Source organism: Prionailurus viverrinus, chromosome A1 (genome assembly GCF_022837055.1).
Source record: "Prionailurus viverrinus isolate Anna chromosome A1, UM_Priviv_1.0, whole genome shotgun sequence".
Taxonomy (NCBI): Eukaryota; Metazoa; Chordata; class Mammalia; order Carnivora; family Felidae; genus Prionailurus; species Prionailurus viverrinus.
This window is the reverse complement of record NC_062561.1, coordinates 163,904,500-163,923,927: the sequence shown is the minus strand read 5'-3', so window position 1 is coordinate 163,923,927 and position 19,428 is coordinate 163,904,500. Positions and strand designations below refer to the sequence as shown.

The following is a 19,428-nucleotide window of genomic DNA, read 5'->3' as shown; positions in this document are numbered from 1 at the left end:
CCCTTAAGTCTTCCTTTGTAAAGAATCAACCCCATAAAACAATCCATATCTATAAAAAAAGTTAAATTTCCTTCAGTTATTCCTTTTGTCTGTATTCTACTGCAGTGTTACCTGATACATAAAAAATATCCATACATATTTTCTAATTTTAGTCTTTTAAAAATATTTTGATTTAAAGTTCCTCCTTACAAATGACTGTTGTTTGAAATGAGGTTGTGCTAATACTCTATAGCAAATTGGGAAGTTTTATATTTTCTTCTCTATATTGGAATAGTTGAAACAACACAAAAGTGTTGATTGTTTTTGATTGAGTTTTGACATAAATTCTCCAGAAAAAACCTTTCAGATAGGTTGATTTTAGAGGCAAACTTTTGATTCCCATTTCAATTTATTCAGAATCATAGATCCATACACATTCTGTATAATTTTTTAAAGATTTTTAAAATATGTATTTATTTTGAGAGAGACAGAGTGTGAGTGGGGGAGGGGCAGAGAGAGCATGGAAGACAGAATCCGAAGCAGGCTCCAGGCTCTGAACTGTCAGCCCAGAGCCCTAGGTGGGCTCGAACTCAGTGAACCATGAGATCATGACCTGAGCCAAAGTCGGAAGCTTACCTGACTGAGCCACACAGGCATCCCAGAATTTTGTACAATTTAAAGTCAATATATTTATTTTGAGACATTTCAGATTTCTTGGTAAAGATTATACATAGGATTTTCTAATGTTTTATGAAGGTTTTATGCATTTGTGGTCATTCTTATTAGATTCATAGTGTGTTGGATTCTATTTTTCAGGGGTTTGTATTTTAGAGAAGATAAGTAGATTGACTGTAAGAAATTATATTAAAAGTTTTTGCTTTTGTTTTATTTTGATAGAAACCTTACAGAAATGTTTTGAATTTATATCCCAAATTATTTACGTAACCAATTAATTGTACTTTATGTCATTATTAACCATGAGATAAATCTGTTAAAAGGTTAGGCTCTTAAGTCTTAGAGATTTTGCAAGTAGTTAATCTAGTCCTGATTTTTCTCTTCTGTAAAATGTGGAAAGTAACGGTACTTCTTCCATATGATGTTTCTGGGGATTAGATAATACATGATAGGGAAGGATCTTGCATAAGATGACCATTCAGTAAATATAACTGTTATTGCTGTTAACATAAATAAAGATCAAATATAAGTAAGGCATGATAAGCAAGAACCTGGTGCAACTTAAAACTTCAGGGTTCATTGTCACTGAATGAAGAAAGATAGTAAATGAAGAAAAAGAGTTTCCTTTGGCCAACTCGGGAAAACTTTTAATAATAAGTGGAATTTGAACTGGACTTGAACAATGGGTATAGTTTCAGGCTGAAAAGCATATGGTGTGGTCGTTTTAGGCAACGAATATGATGTTGAATGATTTTTATGTTTTAAACTTGACTAGAAAATAGATGTTGTAAACAGTTTTTGGAAAGTCAGGCAGAGAATGTGGTTTTTTGAGAATGGTGATGAATTTTGTTTTCGGCACATGAGGTAGAAATCTGGCATTAGAAATACAGTTCTAGAGCATAAGAGATACTGGAAGGTTAAAATTGAGATTTGGAGTCATCTTCTCAGTTTCTACGTTTGTGACTCTGGATGTTCATTTCAAAGGAGAGGGGTAGTAAGAAAGAAGGTGAAAGGCAAAATCCTAAATTTTGGCAACAGGAGTCATTAAGTGATCACTGCTAAAACTAACTCTGTGAGTTATCTATACAATTGTTAAATTAAAAAATTTAATTACGTAAGGTTCTTTTGTTTTACTTGACCCTTTTGTGATACTTGAAACCAGCATTCTTCAAAAGTGTGTTTTCTAAGCATATTCTGTGAGATATTATACATTAATGGAGAAAAAGTAACTTGAATATATGACATGTGAAAAACTTTATCGTATCATGTATAAATGCATGCTTAGTACTCTCTAAGAGGAGGGTGTAATAATAGAATATTTCCTTCACTGATTTGACCATAGAAGCCTTTGGTTCATGGAAATTCTCAGAAGCTTAGGGTTCCATAAAATATACTTGGGAAATCTTGCTTTATAATTCTCTAGGTGATGGTTCAGCTTATTAAATTGTAATTTAGAGATCACGGAGAATACATTGGGGGATTAGAAGATTATAATCAGAGTACTAGGTTATATTAGAAAAACCTGACTATGCATAGCATGTGACTTAGGGCTTCAGTTTCCTCATTTATAAAATGATTAAAGAAAGTTATAGAGGTTAGGTTAGGAAATGTATGTGAAAGCTTTGAGTATTGAGAAGCACCATAACTATATTTATTTATTTCGTTTTTTTTTCCCTCTTGAGCAATATAATCTGAGCAAATTAGGATATATTTCATTTTGTTTTTTAAAGGTTTATTTATTTCGAGAGAGAGAATGCATGCACAAGTGGGGGAGGGGCAGAGAGAGAGAGAGAGAGATTCCCAAGCAGGCTCTGAGCTGTCAGTATGGAGTCTGACGTGGGGCTAGATCTCATGAACTGTTAACTGTGAGATCATGATCTGAACCAAAATCCAAAGTTGAACACTTAACCAACTGAGCCACCTAGGTGCCCCTAGGATATATTTCATTTTAGTGAAAGGTCTATATGTTAGTTATCATATTCATAACTAAAGTGTTTCTCATTTGTACATTCATAATTTGATCACTGACATTTTTAAATTTCTTACCCATTCTTATATTGTTCTCAGTAGCCTCTGGCCACCTGTATTCTGAAGTCATTTAGAAGTGTTTGTGACACTTGATACACAGTAGACTGCTGGTATTCTCTAGAAAGAATATTCTCAGTAGTCCATACATCTGTGCAATTTGCAGTGTCTCTTCAAAGACAGGCTGTGTGTTGGTGATGACTGTGTGTTGGTGATGACTGTTCATGTCATGTTTCTCTGGCACCCAGTTATGGAAATTGAAGTATATGGATTTACATACATATTTTTAGATTTTTGGGACATTTTCTTAAATTATATCTTTGAGTATTTTATTCCATGACATTGTTTTTTTCTCAGGTACTTAAATTATGTGTATATGTGATCTCTTTTGACCACCATATACAGTTAACATTTCTTCTATTTCTTTATCATTTATTTCTCTCATTTTTCTCATTTCTATACTATATGACTGTTATTATGTTAGTCTCTTCACCTTTATGGCCCTTTCAATTTTATCTTCATTTCTATGGGGTTTTAATTTTTCTCTTTCCTGAGCTCTGCCAGCTCATGTTTCATCTCTGCTTTCTTTCTCTCACATTTCTAAGTTATTTCATTTCCACTTTGCTGTCTTCCTTCAGATAAATAACTGCTTTGTTTCATGATGTAACATGCACCATGTTCTTCTGCACCATGAAAATACTTTTGTGGTCTGTGTCCTAATTTTAATTTAATAAAAGTACGTTGTTCTATTTACAGCATCTTGATATAGATGCTGTTACAGCTGCTTTTGAAAATCACTTTCTTGACTCAGGTTCCCATACGAGATGAGTGAGCAGGCTGACATCCTAGGCAGATTGATTACATAGGCAAAGGCTTTGTCATCTTTTCAGTTCCCACAAAGCTAGAGTTCTGAATTGTCTGAGATTCCTTGCACAACTGTTTGCCACCCACCCTCTACGTTTATGAACAACAGCACCCTAAGAAGTCCCTGGTGCCACCTGGCTCATCTCCTGTTCCTACATCAGTTGGATGAGGGCTTCCGAATATGGGTTCCTCATATTCAGGAAGAGTATTTTTCTTACTCCTTTCTCGGGTCTTCTGCCACCAGCTGCCCTTAGCCCTGGGCATAGAGGGACCCATATCATAGACACAGACTCAAAGCTAACTCGTTTTTCTTTTAAATAAACTTTTTTTTTTTTTAAGTTTATTTATTTTGAGAGAGTCAGAGACAGCACAAATAGGGGAGGGGCAGAGAGAGAGAATCCCAAGCAAGCTCCTTGCTGCCAGCGCAAAGCCCGATGCAGGGCTCATGAAGCCGTGAGATCATGACCGGAGCTGAAATCAAGAGTTGGCTGCTTAACTGACTGTGCCCAGGCACCCCTAAAGAAATGTTTTTAAAGAAAGGTTTTTGAAAGATTGGTGGTAGGATTAGTGAAAAGAGGTTGTAGGAGAGGCATGTGGGGATGATCTACACTCTCTAGGCCAGAAGATGCTGGTTAGAGACTTGGACCTGGGCAGGTTTAAACAAAAGCAACAGTCCTTTCTCCTTCTTTAGGGCAGTAGCTGGGAGATGGGAAGGGGAGCTGGGGGAGAAAACTGTAGTCATTCCCCGGGAAGGGAGAAAGAGAGGCTGTTTTTGATTAAAGTCAGCCACCTCATGCAGGTGTGTTGGGCAGACCAGGTTCCCTATAAAACTATGTTTCTTCTCAGGAGCACCTCCTGAAAATTAAAACACAAAACAAAACAAAAACCAAAAACCCAAATGTGACTGGGGGAGTGAAATCTCATCTCAAACTGCAGCATCGTGCCCTACCCCTGGCAGCAGGATGGGCCCAGAAGAAAACATGGTTTCTTAATTTCAAGGTTTGGAAGGTAAATAAATGCCTGGGGATAGTAAACTTTGGGCCTCTGTGTGGGAATAAGGGTTGGGCTGAGCTTCATATTTAACTTACACCTACCTTGATATGTACGTTTTCTTTTTACCTTTTGCCTTTAGCTTCTGCATATGTTAGTGGGCAGGAGTGGACACTGGTTTGTCCATTAAATGAAATTCTAAGCCTTGGTTTTATTGGGAACACTCCCTATGTTCATAAACAGCATAGGCACTCCCTCTTGTGGTGTATTGTCAAATCACATGCTTTTAAATTAGTGTTGGAAATACTTTGTCAGAAATTTTTTCATTTCTCAGTAGATGTTGAAACTCTAGGTTCAAGTAGTTACCTCAACTAATAATACTGCAGAATTCACGTAATAGGTAAACCTAGCTATTTTTTAAAGCTATGTTATTACAAGTGAAATTTATTTATTTATTTATTTTTTAATTTTTATTTAAAAAAAATTTTTTTAACGTTTATTTATTTTTTTGAGACAGAAACAGAGCATGAACAGGGGAGGGTCAGAGAGAGGGAGACACAGAATCCGAAACAGGCTCCAGGCTCTGAGCTGTCAGCACAGAGCCCGACGTGGGGCTCGAACTCACGGGCTGTGAGATCATGACCTGAGCCGAAGTCGGCCGCTTAACCGACTGAGCCACCCAGGCGCCCCACAAGTGAAATTTAATAAATTATTTAACATTTTATGATGCAATGGTCTTCAGGTCTCCATGGCTTCTCAGAATGCAGTATTTCTTGGTAGGCTGAAATGTACCCTCTAGTAGTTTTTGTTTTTGTTTTTTTCAGGAAAGGTCAATTCTATGAGGTTTGAAATATGTTTATATATTTGTCTTTTGCCTTTATATTTGAGTGATTGTTTGAGTATAAAATTTGTGAGTCACATTTTTCACTGATTACTTTTTGTAATCATTCCTTTGATTTATGAGATTAATGTTGCTCTAGAGAAGTCTGATGCCAACCAAAGTTGTTCATTTCCCTCTACATGAGTGACTATCTTTTTTCTTGACTGTACTTGTCTCTCTTTATCTTTAAAATCCAGTAACTTCATAAGGGAATGTCTTAAAGGCCCTGCATCAAATTTTCCTGGATGTTCTATGCCATTTTAAATTAGAGATAGGCCTTCACTTATTTCGGGAAAGTTTCCTAAGTTTTACCTCAGAGTAGATGCTTTTTCCTATTCTGATTGATTATGCACATGTTTGATTTTCTTTGTCTGGATCTCATGTCTATAATTTTCTCTGTAATCTTTTAAGTCTTAGTTTTTATGTACTTAATTTTGTTTATATTTCAAGTCACAAATATATATTCTGTCTTTTTGTGATTCTTATAGTGCTATTCTTTCTTTTGCCCATTTTGATGTACTTTTATTTCTGTGGTAGTTTTCATTTTTGTTTCATGCCTTTTCTGAGTTTTTTCAGCCCATTTTTTTTCCACTTCTCTTATTCATCACATTTATGAGCTTATTAAATCTCTGTTTTCAGGGGTGCCTGAGTGGCTCAGTCAGTTAAGCGTCTGATTTTGGCTCAGGTCATGATTTCTCAGTTTCTGAGTTTGAGCCCTGCATACGGCTCTGTGTAGCTCAGAGCCTGGAGCCTGCTTCAGATTCTGTGTCTCCCTCTCTCTCTGCCCCTCCCCTGCTCATGCTCTGTCTGTCTGTCTCTTTCAAAAATAAATGAACATTTAAAAAAAAAAGTTTAAATCCCTGTTTTCAGCTTTTGCTTTTAAGAAGCTATTGTTGGGGCACCTGGGTGGTTCAGTTGGTTGAGCATCTGACTTCAGCTCAGGTCATAAACTCATGGTTCGTGAGTTTGAGCCCAGCATTGGGCTCTGTGCTGACAGCTCAGAGCCCGGAGCCTCCTTTGGATTCTGTGTTTGCCTCTCTGTTGCTTCCCCACTTGCGCTCTCGCTCTCTCTCTCTCTCTCTCTCTCTCTCTCTCTTTCAAAAAAAAAAAAAAAAGAAGCAATTGTTGCCATCACTTTTAAAGTATGGCAATGTGGTAATTTTTAAATCTACATCATAGTGACATTCTCCTGGAGACTATTTTGCCATGTCATTTGCTTTTCCTCTTTGTTTATTATTTATGTTTGAATGAGGCAAATTATTCCTTGGCTAATTTTTTATGAGATGTTTGTATTAGTTTTCTATTGCTGCATAACATATTATGCAAACTAAATTTGAAACAGCACAAATGTATTATCTTACTATCTCCATGGATCAGGAGTTTGGCACAGCTGAGCTGGGTTCTCTGATCAGACTTTCAAACTCAGGGTGTCAGCTGACTACCTTCTCATTGGAGGCTCTAGAGAAGAATCTCTTTCCACGCTCATTAAACTGTTGAAGTAATCAGTAATGAAGTAATCATTAAACTGTTGAAGTAATTACTGTGAAGTAATTTTTTGGAATTGTTTAACTGAGATCTCCATTTCCTTGACAATCATCATCGAGTGTTTCTATCAGCTAAAAGCTCTGCACATTCCTTGGCACCTGGTCCTTTTCATCTTCAAAGCCAGCAGCAGCTCATATAATCTCTACTTGGCTTCAGATTTTTCTGACATATGCTGCTGCTGCCAGAGGAAGAAGACCTCTGCTTTAGAGGGCTTATATGATTGGATCGAGCACAAGCAGATAATCTCCTTCCTAATTCAAAGTCATTTGATTAATAATCTTATTCTGCAAAAACTCTTTGCCACTGTAACGTAGTCAAAGATGTAGTAATGTCCTATTCACGGTCCCAGGAATTACGATGGGGACTCTCAGAGGACCATCTTGGAGTTCTTGCTTAACATATTTTATGTAGGAGAGGAACTGGAACCCTGTTCTGGACAAGCAGGGATTCTCTCTAGTTGAGATGGATGTTCCTCATACGTAAATTTTTGAGCTTTTACCTTTTTCCCCACATACAGAGATTGCTGTTCATATTTAGAATCTTTCTGTGGCACCTCACCTCTGTGACAAACTGTATTTTTCTGCCCCACCTCACTTGCTTCACTGTGATTCTAGGTAGGCAGTAGTCTTCATACAGCTTGTTCACATTTATTTAGGTGTATTTAGTTTCTTTTTTCTATTGTAAATTGTTTTTTCTTCCATCACATTATCCAACTTGAACATGTGATACTTACTGACTTTTCATATATTAATTTTATATTTATAAATAAACTTATATTACTGAATTTTCTTACTGTTTTTAGTAGTTTTTCCATTGATTTTTTTTTCACTGTTCCTGAAAGAATTTGTAATTTCTGCGTATAGAGTTAGTTTTACCTCTTGATCCTTGATCATAGGCCTCAAGGTTCTTTCTGCCCACAATACAGTATTGAAAAGTTGCAAAGATAGTGAGTATCCTTGTCTTACTTCTTTCTGACCTTAGTAGTATGTATGTGCATATGCATATGCATGTATATATCCATACTTACATGCCCATATATTTATTTGATCATGTTAGAGACATATCTATTCCTGTTTTATGTTGATTATGTGATTTGTTGTTGACATTTGTCATATGTCTACTTAAAATCTATGAAAGTGATCATTGAATTTTCTAATTAGATCTAACTTATTAAATTTTCTTAATTTCCAAAGCATGCATCTTTAAAGAGTCATGCTACATTTTTTAATATGTTGCTGGGTTTTGTTGCTAATATATTTTTTTTGTATTGATACTTAGATATGAGATTGGTCTATTAGTTTCTGCTGTTGTTGATCTTTTTCACGTGGTATCAATATTACCAAATATTTTGGTAATTTATGGGGTGTATGGGTGGCTCAGTTGGTTAAGTGTCCAACTCTTGATTTCGGCTCAGATCATGATCTCATGGTTCCTGAAATCCAGCCCTGCATCAGGCTCTACAACTGACAGTGTGTAGCCGGCTTATGATTCTCTTTTCCTCTCTCTCTGCCCCTCCCCTGCTCATGTTCTCGTTCTCTCTCTCTCTCAAAATAAATGAATAACTTAAAAAATATTTTGGTAATTTTTAATCCTTTTTCTATATTCTTGAATAATTTAAATGGCATTAGGTATGTATGTTGTTATTATAATTGTCATTATTATTTAACATTTAAAGTTTTGGCAAAATTGATCTCTGAAACTATCTGGTCTTGGGAATTAATTTCTTGTTTTTCAAATATATTTGCTAGAAATTTGCTCTAAGTAGTCTCTTGTGAATTTAAAAAAGTCATCTCCTTTTAGTTCATTTCCTTTTTTTCCATGTATTTGTATAGTTGTAATTTCTGCTTTTTCATTATGTTAGTCAGTGGTTTATTTTATTGATTATTTCAAAGGATTTACTTTTTATTAACTTTATTATTTTTTATTTCATTAATCATATTTCTAGTCATTTGTTAATTCTTTATTGTTTTAATTAGAGGGTCCTCCTCATTGTATTCCCTTTTTAGTATTTTTTTTCTAGATATTCTTTTGCATTTTATTTCCTCCATAGATATTCTATCATAAGCTCATCTTGCTCCAGTAGTATGAATGTTGGGGGTAACTCAGAATGTGACTTATTTTTATATATTTTTAATTTTTATTTTCCTTTTTCTGTTTGGTTCTTTTTTTGTTTGAATGAGATGCTTTCCTATAAGTACTACTTTAGTTGTAGAATATGAATTTTGATGTATTTTTTTAGTATCATAATTTCTGAGCATTTTCATAATTCCAAAATTATTGATCCAAAAATAATTTAAGAGTTAAAAATTTTTTTAAGTTTAAATTTTTTGAATTCAATTTTTTTATGTGCATTTTCATTTTCTATCGCATTATAAATTTCTAGTTTATTTCATTTTGGTCATAGAATGTTATTGTTATTTACTCTTTGGAATGTATATAAATATTTTTATAGCATAATATTTGGTCAATTTTTTTAGAATTGTCCTTGGGACCTAAAAATAGAAGACACAATTTCATCATAGTATGGAATTTGACATGTTTTCCTACATGCAGTGTTACTGATAATATTGTTTAGGTCTTATCTATACTTGCTTATTTTTATTTTTATTTTTATTTTTATTTTTATTTTAAATATAATCTATTGTCAAGTTAGCCAACATTTGGTGTTTATAGTGTATCCTTGCTTATTTTTAATAATTTTCACTCTTGGACTGAGAAAGATGAATATTAAAGTCTCTTCTACATTTTTCTGTCTATTCTTACATGTCTCATACTATCTGACTAATTAATATTGTTGCTGTATATTTTCATTTTTAATTTTTATGAAAGTGTAAGACTTTAGTTGTAATTGTAATTTTTTTTTTTTTACTAAACTTGGTATTTAGAACAATTTTAGATATACAGAATAATTGTGAAGGTAGTATTAGGTATGAGAGAATTTCCAAATATACCAAATATACCACAACCATTTCCCTCTATTATTATTTTTTAAACTTTATTTTAGAGAGAGAGAGAAGGCAAGTGGGAGAAAGGGACAGAGGGAAAGAGAGAATCTTAAGCAGGCTCTATACTCAGCATGGAGCCTGACATGGGGCTCCATCCCACAGCCCTGGGAATATGACCTGAACCAAAATCAAGAGTAGGCACTCAATGGACTGAGCAACCCAGGTGCCTCAATTTCCCCCTATCATTAAGATATTACTTTGTATGCTATATTTTTAATGATTAATGAACTAGTGTTGATATATCATCTCTTAATGTTTATACTTATTACTTGATGTCCATACTTCATTCAGGTTTCCCTAACTTTTTTCTAATGCCCTTTTTCTTTTCTTTTTTTTTTTTCAAATTTTTATTTAAATTCTAATTAGTTAACATATAGAGTTAAATTGGGCTCAGAAGTATAACTTAAGGGTTCATCACTTAGATGCTCATCACAAGTGCCGTCTTTAATACCCATCACTCATTAGGCCATTTCCCACCCATGTCTATCAACCCTGTTTGTTTTCTATAGTTAAGAGTCTCTTATGGTTTGCTTCCCTCTCTTTTTTTCTTCTTCTTTCCCTATGTCTGTTTGTTTTGTTTCTTAAATTCCAGTTGAATGAAATCATGGTATTTGTCTTTCTTTGACTTACTTCACTTAGCATAATACAATCTGGCTCTGTCCATGTGGTTGCAAATGGCAAGGTTCATTCTTTTTTTATGGCTGCATAATATTCTATTGTATATGTATATACCACATCTTCTTTATCCATTCATCAGTCAGTGGACATTTGGGCTCTTTTCATAATTTGACTCTTGTTGATAATTCTGCTGTAAACATCGGGGTACATGTGTCCCTTTGAATCAATATTTTTATATCCTTTGAGTAAACACCTAGTAATGCAATAGCTGGCTTGTAGAGTAGTTCTATTTTTAATGTTTTGAGGAACCTCAATAGTGTTTTCCAGAGTGGTTGTACCAGTTTGCATTCCCACCAACAGTGTAAGAGGGTTCCCCTTTCTTTGCATCCTTACCAACGTCTGTTGTTTCCTGTGTTGTTAATTTTAGCCATTCTTACAGGTATGAGGTGGTATCTCATAGTAGGTTTGATTTCTATTTCCCTGATGATGAGTGATGTTAAGCATCTTTTCATATGTCTATTGGCCATCTGGATGTCTTCTTTGGAAAAATGTCTATTCATGTCTTCTGCCCATTTCTTCACTGGCTTGTTTGTTTTTTGGGTGTTGAGTTTGATAAGTTATAGATTTTGGATACTAACCCTTTATGAGATACGTCACTTGCAAATATCTTCTATTCCATCAGTTGCCTTTTAGTTTTATTTGTTGATTGTTTCCTTCACTGTGCAGAAACATTTTATCTTAATGAGGTTCCATTGCTTCACTTTTGCTTTTGTTTCCCTTGCCTCCAGAGACACGTCTAGGAGTAAGTTGCTGCTGCTGAGGTCGAAAAGGTTTCTGCCTGTGTTTTTGTCTAGGAGTTTGATGGTTTCCTGTCTTACATTTAGGTCTTTCATCCATTTTGAATTTATTTTTGTGTATAGTGTAAGAAAGGGGTCCAGTTTCATTGTTCTGCATGTCACTGTCCAATTTTACCAGCGCCATTTGCTGAAGAGACTTTTTTCCATTGGATATTCTTTCCCGCTTAGTTGACCATATAGTTGTGGGTCCATTTCTGGGTTTTGTAGTCTGTTCCATTGATCTGTATGTGTCTTTTTTAATGCCAGTATCATATTGTCTGGATGGCTACAGCTTTGTAATATAGCTTGGAGTCTGGAATTGTGATGCCTCCAGCTTTGCTTTTCTTTTAAAAGATTGCTTTGGCTATTCAGGGTCTTTTGTGGTTCCATACAAATTTTAGGATTTTTTGTTTTAGCTCTGTGAAAAATTCTGGGGGTATTTTGATAGGGATTGCATTTAAATGTATGTATTGCTTTGGATAGTATAGACATTTTAACAATATTTGTTCTTTCAGTCCATGAGCATGGAATGTTTTTCCATTTCTTGGTGTCCTCTTCAGGTTCTTTTATCAGTGTTTTATAGTTTTCAGAGTCTGGATAATCTTTTACCTTTTTGGTTATGTTTATTCCTAAAGTATCATATGGTTTATGGTGCAATTGTAAATGGAATCGATTCCCTGATTTCTCTTTCTGCTGCTTCATTATTAGTATATAGTAATGCAGCATATTTCTGTATGTTTATTTGTATCATGTGATTTTAACTGAATTTGTGTATTAGTTCTAGCATATTTTGTAGTCTTTCAGGTTTTCTACATAGAGTTTCATGTTGTGTGCAAACAGTGAAAGTTTTACTTCTTCCTTGCCAGTTGGGATGCCTTTTTATTTCTTTTTGTTTTCTGATTGCTGAGGCTAGAACTTCCAGTACTATGTTAATTAACAATGGTGAGAATGGATGTCCTCCTCTTGTTCCTGACTGTGGAGGAAAACTAGTTTTTCCCCATTGAGGATGATATTAGCTGTGGGTCTTTTGTATATGGCCTTTATGATGTTGAGGTATGTTCCTTCTATCCCTAATTTATTGAGGGTATTTATTAATAATGGAGCTTTACTTTGTCAAATGCTTTTTCTACATCTACTGAGAGGATCATTTTATTCTTATCCTTTTATTAATGTGGTGTATCACATTGATTGATTTGAAAATATTGAATCACCTTTACCTGGTAATAAATCCCACTTGTTCATGGTGAATAATTCTTTTAATGTACTGTTGGATTCGATTTGCTGGTATCTTGTTGAGAATTGTTGAATCCATGTGCATCAGGGATATTGGCCTGTAATTCTCGTTTTTAGTGGGGTCTTTGGTTTTGGAATTAAGGTAATGCTGGCCTGGTAGAATGAGTTTGGGTTTTTCTTCCATTTCTATTTTTTGGAAAACTGATAAGAATATGTATTAACTCTTCTTTAAATGTTTGGTATAATTCTCCTGGGAAGCCATCTGGCCCTGGACTTTTGTTGAGAGATTTTTAATTACACTGACTTTTTTGCTGGTTATCGATCTGTTCAAATTTTCTGTTTCTTCCTGTTTTAGTTTTGGTAGTTTATGTGTTTCTAGGAATTTATCCATTTCTTCCAGATTGGCCAATTTGTTGGCATATAATTTTCCATAATATTCTGTTATAATTGTTTGTATTTCTGTGATGTTGGTTGAGATCTTTCCTCTCTCATTTGTGATTTTATTTATTTGGATCCTTTCACTCTTCTTTTTGATAAGTCTGGCTTGGGGTTTATCAATTTTACTAATTTTTTCAAAGAACCAGCTCCTTGTTTCATTGATCTATTCTACTGTTTTTTGTTTGTTTGTTTGTTTCTATATTATTTATTTCTACTCGAATCTTTATTATTTCCTTTCTTCTGCTGGCTTTAGGCTTCATTTGTTGCTCCTTTTCTAGCTCCGTTAATTGTAAGGTTAGGTTATTTATTTGATATTTTTCTTGCTTCTTGAGATAAACCTTTATGCTATATTGCTGTATACTATATATTGCTATATACTTACCTCTTAATGACTGCTTTGGCTACATCCCAAAGATTTTGGACCATTGTGTTTTCATTTTTCATTTGTTTCCATGTATTTTTTAATTTCTTCTTTAATTTCTTGGTTAACCCATTCATTTTTAGTAGGATGTCCTTTAACCTCCATGTATTTGGTCTTCCTGAACTTTTTCCTGTGGTTGACCTCAAGTTTCATAGGTAGGAAAATATGCATGGTATAATCTCAGTCTTTTTGTATTTATTCAGGCCTGATTTATGACCCAGTATGTGATTTATTCTGTAGAATGTCCCATATGCGCTCAAAAAGAGTGTATAGTCTGCTGCTTTAAGATAAAATGTTCTGAAAGTATCTGTTAGGTCAATCTGGTCCAGTGTGTTATTCAAAGCCATGGTTTTCTTGTTGATCTTCTGATTAGATGATTTTTACATTTATGTAAGTGAGTATTAAAATCCCCTACTATTACTGAATGAAATTCTTTATGCTTGTGATTAAATGATTTATATATTTGTGTTCTTACAAGTTGGGGGCATAAGTATTTACAATTATTAGATCTTGTTGGATAGACCCCTTTATTATGATGTAGTGCCTTTCTTCATCTCTTGTTATAGTCTTTGGTTTAAAATCTAGTTTGTCTGATATAAGTAGGGCTACCCCACCTTTCTTTTGATGTCCCTTAGCATTTTAAGTGGTTGTTTATGCCTTCACTTTTAATCTACAGGTGTCTTTAGGTCTAAAATGAGTCTTTTGTAGGCAGTATATTGATGGATCTTTTTTTTCCCCCATTCTGATACCCTCTATGTTTTAAGGGGAGCATTTAGTACGTTTACATTCAGAGTGATTATTGATAGATATTAATTTAGGCCATTGTATTACCTGTAAAGTCGTTGTTTCTGGCGATTTTCTGTGTTCCTTTGTAGTCTTTGTCCCTTTTTTCCCCCATTCAAAGAGTCCCCTATAACAGTTCTTCCAAGGCTGGTGTAGTGGTCATGAACTCCTTTAGTTTTTGTTTGTCTGGGAAACTCTGTATCTCTCCTTCTATTCTGAATGACAGCCTTGCTGTATAAAGTATTCTTGCCTACATATTTTTACCATTCAGCATGTTGAATATATCATGTCACTCCCTTCAGGCCGGCCAAGTTTTTATTGATAGGTCTGCTGCTAACCTTATATGTCTTCCCTTGTAAGGTAGGGATTTCTTTTCCCTTGCTGCCCTTAGGACTTTTCCTTATGTCCGTATTTTGCAAATTTTACTATGTATGTCTTGGTGTTGGCCTGCTTTTATTGATTTTAATGAGAGGTCTCTGTGCTTGGATTTGGATGTCTGCTTCCTTCCCCGGATTAAGGAAATATCCAGGTATAATTTGCTCAAATAAACTTTCTGCTCTCTTCTGTTTTCCTCTCCTTTTGGGACTCCTAAGATAGGAATGTTATTATGCTTTATGGCTTTGCTGAGTTCCCTGAGTTTACATTTGTGATCCAGTGTTTTTCTTTTCCTCTTCTTTTTAGCTTCATTATTTTCCACAATTTTATCTTCTGTATCACTTAATTCCTCTGCTTCTCCTATCCTGTGGTTATTATATCCGGTTGATTTTGCATCTTGGTTATAACTTTTTTTTTTTAAGGCCTGACTAGTTTTTAGGTCTTTTATTTCTGCAGTAAGGGACTCCTGGTGTCTTCTATGCTTTTCTCAGGCCCAGCTAGTGTCATTATGATTGTTGTTTGAAATTCTGGATTAGACATATTACTTATATTTGTTTTTTTTTAATGTTTTTATTTGTTTTTGAGAGAGAGAGTAAAAGAACAAGTGGGGGAGGGGCACACAGAGACAGAAGATCTGAAGCAGACTCTGCACTAACAGCCAAGAACCTGATGTGGGGTTCGACCTCACGAACCATGAGATCATGACCTGAGCTGAAGTCGGATACTTAACTGATCTAGCTACCCAGGCACCTCTACATTTATCTTTTTTTATTAGATCCCTGGCTGTGACCTTTTATTATTCTTTCTTTTGGGATGAATTCCTGCATCTTGGCATTTTGTCTAGGTCTCTGTCTTCTTGTCTGTGTTACGAAAACCTGCTGTGTTTTCTGTTCCTGACAAAAATGCCTTTGTGAAGAAGAGGTCATATACTGTTAGGGCCTGGTGCTTCAAGAAGTGTCTCTAGTGTATGCTGTGTGCACTCTGCTGCTGTGTTTTGTCTGCTCTTTTTTAGGGCAGTCTTCTGCAGGGTTTTCCTTGCCTGCAATGGGAAGTATTTGGATCTTGTCCAGAGGGTGGCGGGTTTTAACTAGGTGTGCTCTGTCTGGTCTGCTTGTTAAAAGAGACTATATCCTATTCCCACTAGAGCTGAAGCTTTGCAGCACTCTGTGGTTGGTTGACTTGGTGTGTGGGGGGAAGTTTGTGCTGGTCTTCTCAGGGGAAGGACCCACTATTTTGGTTCTCAGGCACACTTGCCCTAGTAAAGAAGCACCTGCAGAGTGCAGAGGTGTGGGACTTGGTATAGTGGCTGAGGTCTTCATTATTGGTGCTGTTTTGCTCCACAAAGTCAGTCCATGCTGATGGGTGGGTGAGAGAAATGGTGCCAGCCCTCTCCTTCCTCCCCAGGGAGGGGAGCTCGATCCCACCATTGTCCGGGAAGCCTTTACAGAAGAGCAAGCATTCTTCCTCATGTCTCCCAGGCGTCCCTCAAATTCCTACCTTCACCCTGTCTGTATCTGGACTGTCTGCCTTCCCAGAAGTACAGTGCACCTGTGTTTTATCTCAGGCACACTGAGTTTTAGAACTCCAAACTTTAGAGACCCAGCATGGCGTGGACCTGTGCTGGTCCTCTCAGGGAGGGTTGCTGCACTGAGGAGGGTGCCAGCTTGTCCCAGAAGTGCAGTCATACCCATAGGCAGGAATGTGGATTATAAAATGCAGAAAAAAAACAGAGTCCAAGTTTGCCACCCTTAGCAGGTGTTTCTTCCCCTATGCTAAGGAACCAGACAGTGCAGTGCAGCCTGCTGTCTCTTTCGTTCCTTGAGAAGTAATGACATCTCTCCCAGATATACTTCAAGAAGCAAAAACTGTCTTCTCACAGTTTGTCCCAGGGGTTCCTCAGATTGCGTTGTCTACTCCCAGGCCTCCTCCATTCTTCTCCACAGGGGCACATCTTCACTTGCCGGGCTCCATACCCCCACAGCGAAGACTTCTAAAACTCCAATTTTTGAGTTCTACTGGTTGAAAAAACTCACAATAATCAGCCCCTCTCATTTTCCCAGTCCATGCTTTTAGGGAAGTGTTTTTCTTGTGCTATCCCCTGTATACTGCTCTCCTCCTACCTGCCCCCCACCCCCCTCCAGTCTCTCAGGCTCTCACCTCTCTCCATGATCAGGGCTCCCCTCTCTTCCCTGGCACCCATAATCCTTTTCTCCCCTAAATCACATCTCCACACCTTCTGCCTTCTACATTGTAGCCTCATCTTTCCCTCTAGTTGTACAGTTTGTTGTCTCAGTCTTCAGATAGAAAACCTGGGTGTTCAGAATGATTAGATATTTATCTAGCTGTGCTCGAGGGATGAGGCAACCACATACTACTTCACCGTCTTAACCTCACCTCCCCAGGCTGGATTCTCTCACTTAGCAATATGCATTTAAGATTCATCCATGCCTTTCTGTGGCTTAGTATGTCATTTCTTTTTATCAATTCTAAGAAAAGCAATAGAAATAAATTATTCAGAAATAATAGAGTAGTATATTGGATACAGTAGTGTTCATAAGTAGATCTTTGGCCTTGTTTACTTGAGGAAAATGATAAAAGAAAATGTTAAGTATTAAAGAGTCTTTTATGCAGTACTGTGAAATGGGTTATAGCTGGGCTGAGATATTGATATCTCAAGGCTTAGAGAGCTGAAGTAATTACAAGAGATTTGAGCCAGAGAAAGACTGCAAAGATCAGTGACATAAAACTGAGTGTCTTTAATAAAAGATTCTCTTTGGTTAATCCAACAGAATGCTGCATCTCTGTCTTTCCCCACTAAACTTTATTACATATGAATTAGAAATACAATTGAAAAACACAAAAACATGAGTTTAAATTGTGTGAGTCTACTTATACACACAGGTTTTTTTCAATAAATACAGTACGGGAGATGTATTTTCTCTTCCTAATGGCTTTCTTAACATTTTCTTTTCTTTAGCTTACTTTACTGTGAGAAAATAATATACAATACATGTAACATACAAAATATGTGTTAATTAACTGTTTATCAATAAGAGTTCTCGTCAAAAATAGGGTATTAGTAAAGTTTTGGGAAGCCAAAAGCTATACATGGATTTTTAACTGTGCAGGGTTTGGTGCTCCAACCCCTGCATCGTTCTCAGGTCAACTGTAAAATGTTAGGATAAAATCATGTTACTATGTACATTATCTTGGAGAAGGGAAGATTTTATAAGGCAAGTATGAAAGCTAGGACCTTGAAAGTATATTTGAAACATTCATAGAAAAAATATGTAAGTGACAAATAAAATAAAAAATGCTTATTGATGACCTTAAAAATTAAATTGAAAAAAATATGTGTGTTAGGTATTTTTTAACCAGTGAGATTGGTAGTAATTTAATTTTATTATGGAAGATGTTGCTGTGTTGCTGGTATGATTGCATATTTGTTTAAATTTTTGATAAGATAGTTTGGCAATATCAAAATACAAATATTTATACACTTTGATTTAGCAGTTCCACTTTTTGGAAACTACTACATATAGACTTGCATAAATATGCCAAGGAAATTATAAAAATACCTATCACAACATGTTTGTAATGACCTAAATATATTTATAATATAATAATATGTGTTATTTTTTTTAAATGTTATTTATTTTTGAGTGAGAGAGAGCATGTGTGAGCAGGGGAGGGCAGAGAGGGAGGGAGACAGAGAATCTGTAGCAGGCTCTGTGCTGACAGCCGACAGTGCGATGTGGAATTGAACTCATGAACTGCGAGATCATGACCTGAGCTGATGTTGGACGCTTAACCAAATGAGCCACCCAGGTGCCCCAGTATGTGTTATTAATTATTAATTATTAAGTGTAAATTGTGGATTAAGTAGATACATTAGAAGACATTTATGCTATGGAATGTTATGACAGTACCAACAAAGAAATTTAAATACAGTTAAATTTCAAAGATGTCCAGGATGTAAGTGAAAATTGGAAGTTGTTGAGTATAGGTGTAGTATGTTTAGTATGACTGTACTTGTGTAAAAACAGTAAATGGATAGGAAACATGTGAATATGTGAGAAAGTGTCTGAAAAAATAAAAAGAGCTGTTAACAAAGGTCATTACCTCCCTCTGAGTTACATGGAAGATCATAAAGTGGAGACAGGTGGGGGAAGGAAGAATTTTCTCTTTCTCTTGATCTTCTGTGGTATTTAAAATTTACTTAAACAAACATGTTGAAACTTCATGTATTACTTCTTCTGGAAAAAAACAAACACCAAAACCCCAGAGAATACTCACATGGTCAAAATACCTACCAGATTAGTAAAAAATATATTTACCTATCATAAAAAAATATGAAAAATAATAAATTAAGAAATACCTGTATGTTCAATTTTGCAATGTATCAAATAATGAGATTATTCTTAGTCTAATCTACTACCTCCAAGAAAGTGAATGATGAAACCAGAAATCACAGTTCAAATATCTGACATGGCAAAGGAGGTAACACAAATAATGCAGATTTAGCCCAGTTATAGATACAAATTATCGGCCTGAATATTCATCAACCTCTTATAATCTGAATATGTACAAAATTATAGGGTATATTTTACATTAAAAAAAATAAGTATTTTGTGCAAGGGCACCTGGATGGCTCAGTCGGTTGACATATGACTCTAGATTTCGGCTTCTCTCATGATCCCAGAGTTATAAGATAAAGCTCCATGGTCAGTTTCCAAGCTGAGAATGGAGCCTGCTTAAGAT

At 35.6% G+C, this 19,428-nt stretch overlaps 1 protein-coding gene across 1 annotated transcript in view; it reads left to right on the top strand.

Moving 5' to 3' along the window:
- Positions 1–19,428, top strand: part of SLCO4C1 (solute carrier organic anion transporter family member 4C1) — a 75,886-nt gene that overhangs the window by 19,414 nt on the left and 37,044 nt on the right. The gene's annotated exons all lie outside the window — the stretch shown is intronic.